This window comes from Macaca fascicularis, chromosome 6, assembly GCF_037993035.2.
Source record: "Macaca fascicularis isolate 582-1 chromosome 6, T2T-MFA8v1.1".
Classification (NCBI taxonomy): Eukaryota; Metazoa; Chordata; class Mammalia; order Primates; family Cercopithecidae; genus Macaca; species Macaca fascicularis.
Window position 1 is genome coordinate 129311517 of NC_088380.1, and position 18252 is coordinate 129329768.

Below are 18252 nucleotides of genomic sequence, written 5' to 3' on the forward strand. Positions count from 1 at the left end.
GAAGTTTCTGGTTCTGTGAATTGAGCAAAAAATCTACCCACAACATTTGGAAGTACAAATGGGAAGTACAAGTGGTGTCTCCTCAGAGAATAATGGTAGGAGCAGAGATCTCAGAGCCACCCTGCTCTGAACTGACTTCCAGCGGGCTGGGGTTGGTAAAATGGAATGTTGTCAAAAAGTTGGTCTCAAGAGTCTTGATCTCAATGGTGGCATATAAGGATATTATATTGTATGATATTATCTCTTATTATGTTATACTGTGTTGTGTGGTAGGATTTTATATACTATATATCTACGTTTGCACCTACACCCACATATGCACCCACACACACCTGTATGTGTAAGAAAAAGGCAAGGAAAGAGGGAATTGGGAATGTGTTATGTGTCACTTGAGCAGTTTTGGCCAAAGGCAAGAGCTTCAGGGAACTCCTCTCCTGGTTCAGCTGTTCCAGCACAAGGAGTGCCTCTGCAGCGCTCTGCAATCCTTCAGGAACCCATTGTGCTTTCTCTCTCCAGTTCTTCTTTCTCGGGGTCTAAAGGGGCTTCCTTGGTGTGACTGTGGGATCCCTGCCCTCCACACCGTCCTCCTCCCTCTGAGCAGTGTGGCCCATTTAGGTCTCCTGTAAGTTTCCTGTGAAGTCCCGGGCAAGTTACTTTTCTCCTCAGTATGCTTTGTCCTGCCAGCCAAGTCATGTCCCGTTGAGGTCATGGGAGATGCAGTCTTTTACACAGACATTTGCAAATGAGGGCTCAAACTTGAATCCACAAGTAGGTGCTGGTGGCAGAAACTTGCAGGTGTCTGTTTCCATCTTCTGGCACTCCCCACCCCAGCATCCGTTCTACACCTTTCTGGCTTGCAGAAACTCTCTGGTCTCCTTTGAGTTTCTGTCTTCCCTGGGGTTCAATGGGAGGCACGACATGTGTGGACCCTGGAGCTAGGGGTGGCTGGGAGCCTCAGATCACCCTGGATGTTGCATAAAGGGTCAGGGTTCAATGGCACTGGCAGGAACCTCCAAAATGTGTGTCTCAAATCCATCAACTTCTTTCCACATCCCGGGGAACGATCCATCCTTTCTTCCTGGACTATTGCTGGTATCTCTTAACTAATCTTCTTGCTATTGCTCCACAATCTGCTCTTCATATTATAGCCATAGTGACAGCTCCACATGGCTGGGGAGGCCTCACAATCATGGCGGAAGGCAAGGAGGAGCAAGTCACATCTTATGTGGATGGCAGCAGGCAAAGAGAGGTTAGCAATATTATTATTTTCTTCTTTTTTTTTTTTTCTTTTGAGACGAAGTCTCGCTCTGTTACTCAGGCTGGAGTGCCGTGGCACGATCTCGGCTCACTGCAACCTCTGCCTCTCGAGTTCAAGTGATTTTACTGCCTCAGCCTCCCAAGTAGCTGGGATTACAGGCCTGTTACACCACACCTGACTAATTTTGGTATTTTTAGTAGAGACGGGGTTTCACCATATTGGTCAGGCTGGTCTAGAACTCCTGACCTCTGATGATCCACCCACCTTGGCCTCCCAAAGTGCTAGGATTACAGGCATGAGCCACTGTGCCCAGCCAGCAATATTCTTAATTGCCCTATTATAATGTAGGAAGACATTTCTGAAACAATTAAGATGTTGTTTTCTAAAAAAAAGTTTTAAAAATGCTTATTCACTCTTTTCTCTTTTTGTATTGTTAGCAGAAGTCTTCAAAATTATCTCACTCATTTTAGTTCATATTATTATGTACTCACAATATTTTGTTTGTTTTCTTCACTGAAAAGCGTTTTTTAATCCACACTTTTCTATGTACTTAGAATACAATTGTGAACAAAATAGACCAAAATTCCTGCCCTTGTGGGGTTTACGTGGTGTTACCAGTAAGATATGCCTCATATGAAAGGCATTTTAATAATGGGTAATAATTTTAAAGTATAAAACATCAATTTTTGATAGCCTGAAAGAACAACCCAGTTTTTTGAAAGTTATCCTGAAAAAAGAAAAAAATAGGTAAACATGGATGCAAAGGATGCAAAAGTATTCATTAAGTAGCTGCTCACCACAATAGTCTATAACAGGGAAAAATTGAATACAGTCTAAATGTTCAAAATCAGAGACCTAGCTAGGAGAGAAAATTGTGTGTCTGTATAGATAATCATTAAAAATAATTATGCTAGGCCAGGCACAGTGGCTCATACCTGTAATCCCAAGTTTGGGAAGCAAAGGTGGTAAGATCCCTTGAGCCCAGGAGTTCAAGACCAGCCTGGGCAACATAGTGAGACCTTGTCTCTACAAAAAAAAATTTAAACATTAGCCGGGCGTGATGGCACAGACCTATAATCCCAGCTACTCGGGTGGATCGCTTGAGCCTAGGACGTCAAGGCTGCAGTGAGCAGTGATTGTGCCTCTGCACTCCAGCCTGGACAACAGAGCAAGAACCTGTTCTCCATCCCCCAAAAAGTTATGCTGTTTAGTTATTATTTAGAATATTGAATAGTCATTAAACATAATTGTGTGAAATAATATTTATTTGTAAAACTGTTCATGATGTGATAATATTAAATTTAAAAGTAGTATGGAAATAAAGCAGCATGGAAACTCTCTAATAACTTCTTTTTTTTTTTAATTGAGATGGAGTCTTGCTCTGTCGCCCAGGCTGGAGTGCAGTGGCATGATCTCAGCTCACTGCAGCTTCCACCTCCAGGGTTCAAGCGATTCTCCTGCCTCAGCCTCTGGAGTAGCTGGGATTATAGGCACACGCCACCACGGCCTGCTAATTTTTGTATTTTTATTAGAGACGGGGGTTTAGCCTTGTTGGCGAGGGTAGTCTCGAACTCCTGACCTCAAGTGATCCACCCCCCTCAGCCTCCCAAAGTGCTGGGATTACGGGCAGGCGTGGGCCACCATGCCCAGCCTCTAATAACTTTTTGTTACATATGAATAACACCAAACTGTTTTGTTGTTTGTTTTTCAGACAGGGTCTCACTCTGTCACCCAGGTTAGAATGCAGTGGCATGATCACAACTCACTGCTTCCTCAACCTCCTGAACTCAAGAAATTTTCCCACCTTACCCAGAGTAGGGACTACAGGAACACACCACCATGCCCAGATATAATAATTTTACTTTTTGTAAAAACTGGGTCTCACTATGTTGCCCAAGCTGGTCTCCAACTCCTGGGCTCAAGCAATCCTCCCACTTTGGCCTTCCAAATGTTGGGATTACGAGCATAAGGCACTGCACACTAAACTATTAACAGTAATTTTTCCTAGATGTTATGATTTGGAGTGAGGTTTTTATCCCCTTTGTTTTCCAGATTTTTTTTTTTTTTTCTTTCTGAAATGGAGTTTAGCTCTTGTTGCCCAGGCTGGAGTGCAATGACACGATCTGGGCTCACCGCAACCTCCACCTCCCGGGTTCAAGGGATTCTCCTGCCTTAGCCTCCCGAGTAGCTGGGATTACAGGCATGTGCCACCACACCTGCCTAATATTTTTGTATTTTTAGTAGAGATGGGGTTTCTCCATGTTAGTCAGGCTGGCCTCAAACTCTCAACATGAGATGATCTGCCCACCTTGACTTCCCAAAGTGCTGGGATTACAGGTGTGAGCCACCATGCCTGGCATGTTTTCCAGATTTTTATTTTCAAACATGTATTGACATGATAAATTAAAAGGGAGCAAATTAAAGTCATCAATGATGACTTGAAAGTCTCATTATAATAGCATCAACCATTTATTAAGCGCTTACCATGTGCCAGTCAATGTGCTGAGCACTTAACATTTGTTAGCTCACTTAATCCTTTCAACATCCTTACAGGGTAGGCAAGCCATGTTCTCCATTTTCTCCTCAGGCTGTAAATGATAAATTTAACCATTTATTATGTTAAATATCTTGCCCAAGATACAGACTAGGAAGTGGTTCCCCCTGAATTCAGTCCAAAGTAGCCTGACTCAGAGACTGTTTCTGTTTGTTTGTTTGTTTGTTTGTTTGTTTTAAGATGGAGTCTCGCTCTGTCGCCCAGGCTGGAGTGCAGTGGCGCAATCTCAACTCACTGCAAGCTCCGCCTCCCAGGTTCACGCCATTCTCCTGCCTCAGCCTCCCAAGTAGCTGGGACTACAGGCACCTGCCACCACGCCCAGCTATTTTTGTTGTATTTTGAGTAGAGACAGAGTTTCACTGTGTTAGCCAGGATGGTCTCAATCTCCTGACCTTGCGATCCGTCTGCCTTGGCCTCCCAAAGTGCTGGGATTACAAGTGTGAGCCACCGCGGCCAGCCAGAGTCTGGTTTTTTAACCATTGATGCTTTTCTGCCTACAAATACAGAATGTTAAAAGCAGGTTGGATATGGCAGAAAATCAATGAATTAGATCACAAAACTTAGGGAAAAATATAAAGAGATATGCAGAACTGTATCAAGAAAGCAAAATGACTAGAAGCTTCTCCAAGGTAAAATAAAATGATCTTTTTTAAAAAACCTAAAAGCTGCTTCAGAAACATTTATTGAATTAATAAATATGTAAAACACTACTGTTTTAAATTATTGGCTAAAAATTATTTAAAGAATAACTTTCAACTTTTCAGTTCATTAATCAGTTGTGGAAATATCCTGTCCATTGCTTCTTTTATTTCCCCATTCCTTTCTGTTGCTGAGGTTAACTCTTTAATAACCAGAGAGACAACAAATGTGTACTACCTGCTAATTGACTACTATTCTACTAAGAATGATTTTATGGTGAAAAGGTTAAGACTATTCTAATAGAAAACAATGTTTTTTTAAGGTTTGTGGGGTTTTTTTGTTGTTGTTGTTTTTGTTTGTTTGTTTGTAGTTTTCACCCAGTGCAAGAAATCATCAAAAGACAAATGGGATATACACTAATAAACAAAACAAACACGATCTCTCCACTAACACAATTTATAGTCACCTAGTTGGAAAGAAAGACCATAGCTCATGGTTAGAGAGAGCTGTTAGAGAATTGTATGAGACACCTCCTGTGTACCACTTCTTAGCCTCTTTGCCTTGCCTCTTAATCCTGTCACAGCTTTGGTGACCAGTAGCAAGTTCTACCACCTTCATGCTCAGCCTATCAGCAATAGCACCTCACCTCAGCCTGTTTTAAGTACCTCTTACTCCCTATCCTGGTGTCTCTCTTACACCATCGCAGAGGACATTCACAGAACTCACTTAGCACTCACACGAATACAACCGAATACAACCATACAACCGAATACAATACAACCGCACATGTGTGAGTCTTCTGCTCCCCAGGGGAGCTGCCCTCTAGAGACTGCATCACCCACCCCCTCTTGCCCTCTGGCTAATTGTGTTCACCCAATGAGAGGCATTGGCAGGAGATCAGTGGACCAAAAAACAAAACAAAACAAAACAAAACAAAGGATCATTTCTTCTTTCATTCCTGTCCTGTTTCAGCAGAAAGTTCCCGTGGAGACTCTGTCCCTTTATAACTATAGCTCCTGTGGGCGATCCCTCTTGCTTGCCTGAGCACCTAGCAGGCCATTTCCTCCCCTGGTCCCTTCAGGCAGGGCAGTGATAACATTCCATTGTTGCTAGTCCCTGGAATGCCTCAACAATCCTTGCTGGTTCCCTTAGCTCTACGTACATCACTGTAAATAGCCCTTTTACTAAATTATCTTCAAAATCTCAATTTAGCATTCCTTCTGTTACAATTACAGATAGTCTTTTAACAGCTAATCACCTACCTCCTTTGTAAGAAAAGTACAGGCAAAAAGAATACAAGTTATAAATTAGCATAGTTTAATTAATGAACTCTATGCTGGAAAGCTGAAAGAAATAATCAGGTTGAAGAAAGTATATCATAAGAAAAAGATATTGGGTCTGGGCACTGTGGCTCATGCTTGTAATCCCAGCACTTTGGGAGGCCAAGGTGGGTGGATCACCTGTGGTCAGGAGTTCGAGGCCACCCTGGCCAACATGGTGAAACCCTGTCTCTACCAAAAATTACAAAAATTAGCTGGGGTGGTGGTGGGAGCCTATAATCCCAGCTACTCAGGAGGCTGAGGCAGGAGAAATACTTGAACCTGGGAGGCTGAGGATGCAGTGAGCCAAGATTGTGCCACTGCACTCCAGTCTAGGTGACAGAGCTTGACTCCATTTCAAAAAAAAAAAAAGAAAGAAAAAGAAAAAGATATTGGTTGGGCCAGGCATGGTAGTGCATGCCTGTAATCCCAGCACTTTGGGAGGTCAAGGGGGTAGGATTTCTCTAGCTCAGGAGTTCAAGACCAAGCTGGACAACATGGTGAAACTCTGTCTCCATAAAAAGTACAAAAATTACTCAAGCATGGTTGCATGTACTTGTAGTCCCAGCTACTTGGGTGGCTGAGGTGGGAGGATTGCTTGACCTTGGGAGGTCAAGGCTTCAGTGAGCGGAAATTGTGCCACTGTACTTCAGCCTAGGGGAGAGAGTGAGACTCTGTCAAGGAAGAAAAGAAAAGAAAAGAAAAGAAAAGAAAGAGAGGAAGGGAGGAAGGAAGAACAGAAGGAAAAGAAAGAAAGAGAGAGAAAGAAAGAAAGAAAGAAAGAAAGAAAGAAAGAAAGAAAGAAAGAAAGAAAGAAAGAAAGAAAGAAAGAAAGGAAGGAAGGAAGGAAGGAAGGAAGGAAGGAAGGAAGGAAGAAGGAAAGAAAGAGAAAAGGAAAGAAAGAGAGAGAAAGGAAGGAAGGAAGGAGAGAAAGAGGGAAGAAGGGAAGGAAGGAAGGAGGGAAGGAAAGAAGGAAGGAAGGAAGGAAAAAGAAAGAAAAAAGAAAGAAAAAGAAAAGAAAGGAAAAGGAAAAAGAAAGAGAAAGAAAGAAAAAGAAAGATGAAACGAAAGAAATTGAGCTAATAAATACAAGACAAAAGTTTGATAGGGAAATGAGGTAAAGATCATTCTTATTTCTAAAGCTGAAGATACAATTACAAGGTTAGTCAAAAGAAATCTAAATACAAGAAATGGATTTGTATTTATTGTTTTTGACATTTAACCTAATTAACTGTTATTGTATCCACATAAACAGTTTCTAAACATGTTCCTGGGAAAAGATACAGTGAACTAGCAATATTATTCATTCTAACAATATGTGTGTCAGCAATTCACATGTTTGAAATGGTCATAAACAATGACTTCAAGTCTAAATACTATTAGCGTAGGTCACTTGATTTACGAACACTATGATAAATAAATGAGCTTTTAGTAAACACTAATGATAGGCCAGGCCCTGTGCTGATGTGTTCATGTATATCATCTCCATTTATTTTCTTTAAAACTGCTGGAATGTGCAGTTGTCAACTTATTGGACGCTCTCTTTCTCAGAATCCCCTTCTCTGTATTGTTCCAAATTATGGTTGGGCAAAGAACTTGTTTAAGATTTGGAAGGCAGAGCAAGCAACAACAGTGACTCTTGGGAGACTGTCAGACACAATAAGAAACAGATGCAGAGGTGCCCAGCAGATCCCAACTTGTCCTCTCTGTCCCGCATGCCTCATCCTGCTCATCTGCCCAACTGTTGGCACTGCTGACCAGCTGTGGCCCCAGGCTCACCATGCGATGCTTGCCTGTGGACTAACACAGCTTATATCTTGGATGAGAAAATATTTTCTCCTGTACCACCTTACTCAAGAATCAAATTCTCGAGGTAGGGAGTGGGAATTCAGTCAGTCTAGCTTGGCTTACTTGCCTTCCCGTGAGGACAAGCACTTTGATATACAAGGGATTGCATATTGAGAAATAGGTAACTCTTGGGAAAGGAAATTAAGGCTAGAGAAAGGGGAATAGATGCTAAGGGGCCAAAAATAACAAGAACATCAAGTGTCCAGCCTATGCATTTACCCACTATTTTCTGTATCACTGGCTAGCTAATAATAATAGACAACATTTATCCAGCACCTTCTCTGTGCCAGTAACTCAGCAATTTATATGTACTATAATATTTAATCCACACAATGATCATAGGAGGTAGGTACTTTTCTTTCTCTATTTTACAGTGAAGATAGATAAAGTTGGCATTTTGCCAACATCTCCTGTAAACTATAACTGACTAGAGATGGATCTGGTTAGAGGTTTCACTCAAATATCAGAACTACTAGATTTTCAACACCAATTTTGCTAATTTAGGGGAAATTTTGCTGGAATTTTTATTAATCCATCAAGCAATAATCCCAGTACTGCTAATTTATATTGTAGTGACTAACTATATAGCATAAATCTCATCCTTCATTCCATAGGAGAGTTCTAAGCTGCATGAGATATTTTATTTTATATTATTTGTTAAAGTTAAAATTTAAAAAGCTACTTTTTCCTTAAGCTTTTAATTATAAGTTATAAATTCTATATTCTATTTCGTGAATCCTAACACTCACTTTTAAGGGAGCTTTTGTATGTTAGTTAATCTAATGCTTTAAAATATTTTTTAACTGAACTTAAAAGTATATTACTTTTTTTACCTTTTAGTATTATAATTGACTCACGAATCAAGTAATTATTTTTTAACAGCTTCATTGAGATGATTCACATGCCATACAATGCATCCATTTAAAGTATAAAATTAAAGTGTGCAACTCAAAGTATACAATTAAGTGACTTTACTATATTTCTAGAGATATGTGACCATCATCACAGTCAATTTTAGGACATTTTCATCACCTCACAAAGAAATTCCTCACTCCTTAGTCAAATGATTCTTATAAATCAGTTAAGTTAAATTTATAAATAAGGTTAATCTTAAATTCTCTTAATTGTTCTAATACTCCATGAACTTAGTGAGATTTTAACTGAAAATCACAGTTATAAAACCATTACCCAATTACTCATTTTATTTATTTATGTATTTAGAGATGGAGTCTCGCTCTGTCGCCCAGGCTGGAGTGCAGTGGGGTGATCTTGGCTCACTGCAACTTCCGCCTCCCAGGTTCAAGCGATTTCCCTGCCTCAGCTTCCTGAGTAGCTGGGATTACAGGCGCATGCCACCACACTCAGCTAATTTTGTATTTTTAGTAGATACAGGATTTCACTATGTTGATCAGGCTGGTCTTGAACTCCTGACCTCATGATCCACCTACCTCAGCCTCCCAAAGTGCTGGGATTACAGGTGTGAGCCACCACACCGGGCTATTCATTTTAAATTGGAATCATGGGCCCCTTCTAATAGGCCAAAATACCTAAAACATTATAAACATCTAAGGACAGATTATTCCTTAATAAAAAAAATTAATAGCATGGTTTTGATTTACTTCATCATTTTTACATTTAATTCCAAATTTTCCCTAAGCTAAAAATACACCTGCCCACTAAAGAAAAATTATGTCAAACAAACGTAATTTGAGATTTGCTTTCTAGAGCAAGTTTGGGGAAATATTTTCTTCGCTAGATGAAAATGCATACCAATAAGAGATTTTGGCCAGGGTTTGAGATCTAGAACTAGAAACACACTCAGAACAACTTATCTCATACTGGTGAGTGACAAGTCATGCCCAATTTGATAGACACTATATCAAGAGAATTGGCCTTTGGTGCCTTAGTGGCAGCTGAAGGAAGCGTGTATGGAATAACCTAGAAGAAAGAGAGGCCCAAGTAATATGATGGCAGGCAGAGCCCAGAACCTTGTACAAAAATGAATTTTATATGGTTAAAGAAGCTGACGAATTTTAGGACGGGAATGTGTGATATTTTGTATTGTAATTACTCTGTATTGTTGTCATCCATCCTTTAGCAGAAGTATAATATAGTTATGTTTGAAACATAAAAGAAGGACAACTGGATAGCCAAGAGTGATGTAAGGGATGTAAGGAAGCATCAGCAATGTAAGCATTGATGCAGGCAGCAATGTAAGTTGATGCAGATGCAGAGAGCACTCCCCTCTCCAAAATATCCTTGGTTTATTAGACAGGGCTCTGACTGCTGTGAGTGGGATGGAGGCTTGGGACACGTTATTTGGATATCGTAGGAAAGGGTAACTAAAGGATGAAGGACTTCAGAACCCCCAGGCAGCAGAGAGTTGAGTTAAAGGAGAATGTAACCACATGCTTCTTAAGGAAAGTCTATTCCTTAAAAGTAAATGAAATAGAGAAAAAGTATGGAGAAGAGATGATGGGCTATTTCCTATCATTGTTTCTAAGAAGTCATTGAGTATCAAATTTATGCTGAGTTACAGAATTCTACACAGTTACATTCAGCTACTCAGCAGCTCGGCAACCAAAGGAAACGATTTCTACATCACTAATGCTGATGAAAGAAGGTTTCAGGCCCCCATGTCATGAGGGAGGAAATGAATCATTTGGCTGCTCCAGCACCTACTTAGTTCCCTTGAATTGCATCAACAGCCCCAAGAATTTTGAATTTGAGTCTTTGTAATTAAATGGAATGTTTTGTCAATTTTTCTTAAGAATTGTTTATCTTCATAACCCTCTGATTTGGCTTTATAAAAAGACTTTTAAACAGTGTTTTATGTGGGGCAGTGCTCATGTAGCCCCAAACATCTGATCTGTTTGGTGAAGGCGGTCAAATCACTGGCTGAAAAAATAATAGAAACAGGTAAACTGGCTACTTGTCACCATGAAGACTCAAAAATTGGGCCTTATTTCCCACTTTTAATAAAGATACTTTTAATATTAATTACATAAATAGCCCTTTGTATGTAAACTAGGCTATTTGGGTTTGGCACCTTGAGCCCCTAACTATAAAACAGATTTTTGAGAAGTAGTGTCGGCCGGGCGCGGTGGCTCAAGCCTGTAATCCCAGCACTTTGGGAGGCCGAGACGGGCGGATCACGAGGTCAGGAGATCGAGACCATCCCGGCCTACACGGTGAAACCCCGTCTCTACTAAAAAATACAAAAAAACTAGCCGGGCGAGGTGGCAAGCGCCTGTAGTCCCAGCTACTCGGGAGGCTGAGGCAGGAGAATGGCGTAAACCCAGGAGGCGGAGCTTGCAGTGAGCTGAGATCCGGTCACTGCACTCCAGCCTGGGCGACAGAGTGAGACTCCGTCTCAAAAAAAAAAAAAAAAAGAGAAGTAGTGTCACTAACTTTTATTTTCCTCTCTGGCTAGGTGTTTTGTTAGTAAAGGGATGCAAAAGAAGAAGAGTGAGCTGTGCTTCATGCCACTGTGCCCTAGCTGCTGGGAGCTCTTTCACTCGAACCACCATGGTTGTCCTGGCCATGCCTGGCATTTGTCCCACCTAGAAAGCCACCAACTCCTCCACAGAGAAGTCTATGAATGCCTAGTGAGATAAGTTGAAAAAATGTGAATCGCAATTTGTAACTCTTCACACAACCTCGGTAAGCCATTAAATTTACCACAACTTAAATTTTGGTGGCATTTTATACCTAGCTCTGCAGAACAATTCGTGCTATTAACAGACTTGACAGTCTACTGAATATCTGTGTGGCTTCTCAACTGCTTTGGGGATAGGAGGTGTAGATGGACAATTACATTAATTTCTGCCTGGGAAAGAAGAAATATTCATGCAAGATTGAGCAGAACTATCGTAATGAGTTTGCTTTGTTCTTTTGCCGAGGAACACAGCATCCTCTGCGTTGCCTTTCTTCATATTAAAGTGTTTCTCCACAGAGTGGAGAAGTTCTTTTGGGCCTCGGTATAGGCCACGTCAGCTACACGGTGAAAACCAAGAAGGTGGCATTCCTTGCAAAGAAAGGAGATTCATTTTCAAATTGCTTCTCGACTTTCATGTAAATTATGCCCTATATATATATATATTTTTTTTCTTTTTTCTTTTTGAGACGGAGTCTCGCTCAGTCGCCCAGCAAGCTCCGCCTCCCGGGTTTACGCCATTCTCCTGCCTCAGTCTCCCGGGTAGCTGGGACTACAGGCGCCTGCCACCAAGCCCGGCTAGTTTTTTGTATTTTTAGTAGAGATAGGGTTTCACCATGTTAGCCAGAACGGTCTCGATCTCCTGACCTCGTGATCCACCCGCCTTGGCCTCCCAGAGTGCTGGGATTACAGGCGTGAGCCACCGCGCCCGGCTTTTTATGCCCAATATTTTAACACAATGACAATATGATCAGCTTTCTGCTTCAGAATGTGTTGAGTTTTTTCCCTATCTTTATGCAACTGTGAAGTACATACGAAACCAAGTGGGTAAATGTAGTGTTATGGGCTGAATTATATTCCTCCCAAAGTTCATGTGTTGAAGTCCTAACCCCAGTTCCTCACAATGTGACATTATTTGGAGATAGGGTCTTTACAGAGGTAATAAAGTTAAAATGAGCTAATTAGGGTGGCCCCTTAATTGACTGGTTTCCTTATAAAAAGGGAAAATTTGGGCAGAGCACAGTGGCATATGCCTGTAATCTTAGCAGTTTGGGAAGCAGAGGTGGGAGAATGACTCGAGCCCAGGAGTTTGAGATCAGCCTGGGTAACATAGCAAGACCTCGTCTCTACTAAAAATAAATAAATAAATAAATAAATAAATTAGCCAGGTGTGGTTGCACACACCTATGGTCCCAGCTACTCAGGAGGCTGAATTGGGACAATACTTGAACCCAGGAGTTAGAGGTTGCAGTGCACGATGATCATGCCACTGCATTCAGCCAGGATGACAGAGCAAGACCTTGTGTCAAAAAAAAAAAAAAAAATTTTATTAGTTGGGCATGGTGGCGCCCGCCTGTGGTCGCAGCTACTTGAGAGGCTGAGGCACGAGAATCGCTTGAACGCGGGAGGAAGAGGTTGCAGTGAGCCGAGATAGTGCCGCTGCACTCCAGACTGGGTGACAGAGCAAGACTGTCAAAAAAAAAGAAAAAAGAAAAAATGGGCCAGGTGCAGTGGCTCACGTCTGTAATCCCAGCACTTTGGGAGGCTGAGACGGGTGGATCACGAGGTCAAGAGATTGAGACCATCCTGGTCAACATGGTGAAACCCCGTCTCTACTAAAAATACAAAAAACAATTAGCTGGCCGTGGTGGCCCGTGCCTGTAGTCCCAGCTACTTGGGAGACTGAGGCAGAAGAATTGCCTGAACCCGGGAGGCAGAGGTTGCAGTGAGCCAAGATTGCGCCACTGCACTCCAGCGTGGTGACAGAGCAAGACTCTGTCTCAAAAAAAATAAATAAATAAATAAAAAATAAATAAATATTTAAAAAATAAAATTATGTCACCAACATATTCATTATAAAATTCTGATTAAACAATCTCATCAGTCATAGCTCTTCTTCTGGACTCTAATTACAGACCTGAATGAGGCAGTGACATTATTAGAAATGTAACATTTTCTGGATATCAGCAAATACCACAGAAAGGCTGTCCCTCTACTTTGGCCTTGTAACTTGACCTTCAAGCTCTATAAATTCCTATTCTTGAAACCTCTGGGCCTTGTGACTCTTAGATGACTACATATTAACTTGCTTTTGCCTGCTTATCTAGCATCTTTTACTGCTAACATGAATTTATGTTCATCTTTTCTCTCTGTCACCCTTAAGTCCTTTGCTGGCTAATCCTTCCACTCCCACCATCATTTCTTTTTCCAAAACGTCTCTGGACAAGCCTTTAGCTCATTAAGCTGACTTTCCAGCACTTTCAACATTGTTATACTTCTGTTTAAGTTTTCACATATCATAAATTTCATATTGTAAATTCTTTGAGGGCAAGAACCATACATTTTATTTATTGGTTTATCCTAAGCACCTACTGTGAGGTAGGTAGCCTTTTCCATTTAATTGATTACATCTGTATCATTTTACATTAGTGGTATGTAATTATTGTGATTTATGATGCTTTCTACATTTCTACAGATCAAATGCAAATCTTTTGTTAAGAAATAAACACATTTACTTACGGAGTAATATTCATAAACATAAAAACTGGTTTTGCTTTTTGCGTGAATATCTGTTGGTTGATTTTTATTTTTTATTGCTACATTTGACAAACCTAATGTCATTAAAGAATTACGTTATCATTTAAGACCTTTAACCATGTGACTGCTTATCTCACATGTTTACACTTGAAACTATTCATTGTGCAGTCAAATAAGCAAGTAATGTAGACATTATCTACAGAAAGAATTCCTGGGATACAGGAGTGACAAAAACAGAGGGTGAGGACATTTTATTGTTGTAGACTTTCCTTATTCAGCTGGAGATTTTCCCTTTTCATTTAACACTAACTTGAATAGACTGAATTTTGCATAAATACAGACACTTTAATCTTCATTTCTGATGCAACTCAAGCACATACATCACTCTTGTGTCCCATACATCACTGCACTGTTCACAATGTTTCTGGATAGATCTCCTGGTCATGGTGCATGTGATTCTGTTTGCTGTGTGATGCTTCACTGTTCTGATGAGTCTTGTGTCTTTGTTCTTTATGCATTTGCATCTCTACACTTACGCTCCTGAAGATATTTCCTAATGGACATTTGGCCTGAAATTTAGAAGCAGCCTTATGATCCATTTAGCAAAATGTCCTGGGGTGATTTGAGGGAGGTTGGAGAGATTTCAAGGCAGATAGGTAATTGGGAATCTAATGAAAGAGTAGTGAGTAGGAGGGCCTGATCTAGGATCTGATAAGAGATACAGTTTCAGGGATTTGCCATGGAGATAGTGGAAGGTCCCTACAGAGCCAAGAAAGTAGGTGGAAAAAAAATAAAATAACTATGTGGAAGAGATAAATCAGAGCCCATTTCTCTGGAAATGACTGCAGGAATGACACCAAAAACTGGCTAGTGGGGATGAAGGTGAGTTTCTCTTTTTAGGAAAGGTGAAGGAGAACACAGGTGCCTGAGAGTCCTGAGCATAAGGAGGCCAGGCAATCCTGCCATCTCCTCAGACGTGTTGTGGGGCCCAACAACATGGCTGACAGCCAACAGCACAGCCAGAATGCTCAGAGCTTCACATCTCGATTAAGTAGCAATTGCAGCAATATTTCAAATTCCTTATTATCAGGGAGAGATATAATGCCTGATCACCTTTCTTTACTGGGGAGAAACAGAGCACATTACAAACATTTGGGTACTTAGAGCAAAGAGTTTGGATGGTGAAGTGGTGGCCTGCCCCTCCACACCTGTGGGCGTTTCTCGTTAGGTAGAACGAGAGACTTGAGAAAAGAAATGAGACACAGAGACAAAGTGAGACAAAGTATAGAGAAAGAAAAAGTGGGCCCAGGGGACTGGTGCTCAGCATACAGAGGACCCACGCTGGCACCGGTCTCTGAGTTCCCTCAGTATTTATTGATCATTATCTTTACCATCTTAGAAAAAGGGAAGTGGCAGGATAATAGGATCATCGTAGGGAGAAGGTCAGCAGTAAGACATATGAATAAAGATCTCTGCGACATAAGTTTAAGGAAAAGTGCTGTGCCTTGATATGCATATGTAAACATCTCCATAAACCTTTTTAGTGTATAAAGAGCAGCATTGCACTAGCAAGTCCCACCTTCAGCCCTAAAGCAGTTTTCTCCTTTTTTAGTAAACAGAACATACAATCGGGTTTTACACCAAGATGTTCCATTGCCCAGGGATGGGTAGGAGACAGATGCTTTTCTCTATCTCAACTGCCAAGAGGCCTTCTTTCCTCTTATACTAGTCCTCCTCAGCACAGACCCTTCACGGGTGTCAGGCTGGGGGACGATCAGGTCTTTCCCTTCCCACGAGGCCATATTTCAGACTATCACATGGGGAGAAACCTTGGACAATACCTAGCTTTCCTAGGCAGAGGTTCCTGCGAACTTTGGCAGTGTACGTGTCCCTGGGTACTTGAAATTAAGAGAATGGTGATGACTTTTCACAAGCATACTGCCTTCAGGCACTTGTTTAACAAAGCACACCCTGCACAGCCCAAAATCCGTTAAACCTTGAGTCACCACAGCACAAGTCTCTGGCAAGGACAAGGTTGGGGGTAGGGTCACAGATTAGCAGCATCTCAAATACAGAACAAAATGGAGTCTCTTATGTCTACTTCTTTCTATGTAGACATGGTAACAGTCTGATCTTTCTTTTCCCCACAGATGGAGTTACAGCTAGAATAGAGAACTGGCATTTCTCATACAAGTGCTAATCTGAGTAAAATTATATAGAATGCTTTTCCACTCCACAGGATTTTACACAAATTTATTAAATTTATGAAGCTTATTTTAAATAGGATTATTTCTAAATACTATATAAGAATACAGCAAAATGCAAATTCCTAGATACCATTACATGGTATCACTCACTATAATATCCTAAATAAATGCTAACTTTTGTGAAATAGAAATTGTAGGAGCCCATTTTTTGGACTGAGCTCCTACACCAGGCTCCATCAGATGAAACTAAAAACCAAAAGAGTCACTCATGGGCGAGGTGGTGGGCGCCTGTAGTCCCAGCTACTCGGGAGTCTGAGGCAGGAGAATGGCGTAAACCCGGGAGGCAGAGCTTGCAGTGAGCCGAGATCCCGCCACCGCACTCCAGCCTGGGCGACAGAGCGAGACTCTGTCTCAAAAAAAAAAAAAAAAAAAAGAGTCACTCATGTCAAAGTTTCATGTCACCAAACTGACTGAAACTGATTTATCTGGCCTTCTGAGAAATTGGTAGAGAAAGATCAGGCCAAATTTCCCAGACAGGCCAGTTTCAATGGGCATAAAAATGAAATCCCCTCTGCTTTAATCCTTACCAAAATAAATAAATAAATAAATAAATAAATAAATAAATAAATAACCAGAAGTAACCAGTGTTAGTCAGTCAGCTATTTTTCGATTGTTCTGTCTTCCTGTTCCTGCCTTACAAGGGCTATAACTTTGAAACAACCAATCTGCTGTTTGTTCTTTGTTTTTGCTTTCAGCCCTTTTCTGTCTATAAAACCAAGCTCCTCTACTCACAGCTCATGGGGAAATTTCTTCTATTTTCTAGAATGAGTGTTGCCCATTTCTAGAATGATGACTAAAGCCAATTAAGACCTTTAAGCTAAATTGTTATAATTTCATATTTTGACATATAAAAAATCTACATATATATATATATATAATTTTTTTTTTGAGATAGAGTCTTGCTGTGTCACCCAGTCTGGAGTGCAGTGGCACAATCATGGCTCACTGCAGCCTCAACCTCCTAGACTCAAGTGATCCTCTCACCTCAGTTTCCTGAGTATCTGGGACTACAGGCATGAGCCACCATGCCTGGTTAATTTTTTAAATTTTTTTGTGGAGACAGGGTTTCACTATGTTGCCCAGGCTGATCTCAAACTCCTGGGCTCAAGCCGTTGCCCTGCTTTGGTCTCCCAAAGTGCTAGAATTACAAGCGTGAGCCACCATGTGTGGCCTATTTTGACATTTTAAATCAAGTTGCATTTCCAGTCTTGAGTAGGCCTTCCCTTTTTTGTTTTGTTTTGTTTTGTTTTGTATGATGACTCCTAGTCTCTTGATTAGGTTTATCCACAAAATTCCATTCAAGCTGCTGCCATATTTCCCTCTGAATGTGCCTGTAGAAGAGGAGATTTGACTGCTTTTTGCTTTCAAACCTCCAGAGAAAAATCTCTTTTGCTATCCTCTTACTTCTTTTAACTTGTGGTCAAAGCAAAAGAACAACAACAACAAAACAAACAAAACAAAACACAAACACATACAACATGCACACACATGCAGAGATATGTCTTTACAATCTACTTTCATCTGCACACAGCCTTTCTTCTTGTTACAGTGGAAAGTGGGAGAGATGTTTCTCCAGCAACCTAAAGCCAATCCCTCACCTGTGTGCTGAATTCCATCCCCTTTCACCCTTTCAGATTTAAATAATCATGGTGGAGCCTTATGAAGGAAAACTCCACAGGTGACAAATATTCATCTGTAGAAAACTATTGACACAAGAGGATGTTAACAATATATTCTTAAATGAAAAAAGTCAGGCTGTACAACAATATGTATATTAGAATAGCATTGGAATAGATAATACGGATACATAGATAGATAGAAAAGACTGAGAGAATGTATATATGAGTAGTGATTATTCCTTAATAGCAAGATTATGGGTAGGGGTATGTGGGTCTGGAGGAGTTCTGCATTTTCTAATTTGTATGCACATAGTTTAATTGTGTTTGGAAATTAAAATTTAAATACTTAAAGAGGCTAGCTTTAAGTATATGAGGGTAGCTGCTCACTCCCACTATGAATAAAGTCAAGTCTCCATCTGGAGCTTTAGGCTTTGAGTCTTATCCAAGAGCACCTATTTGAATAACATCCATACAATGTACATTATAAAAACAAACAAAATTATACTTACACATCCAAGGATCTGGAAGACATAGGACTACATATCTGCTGATTTT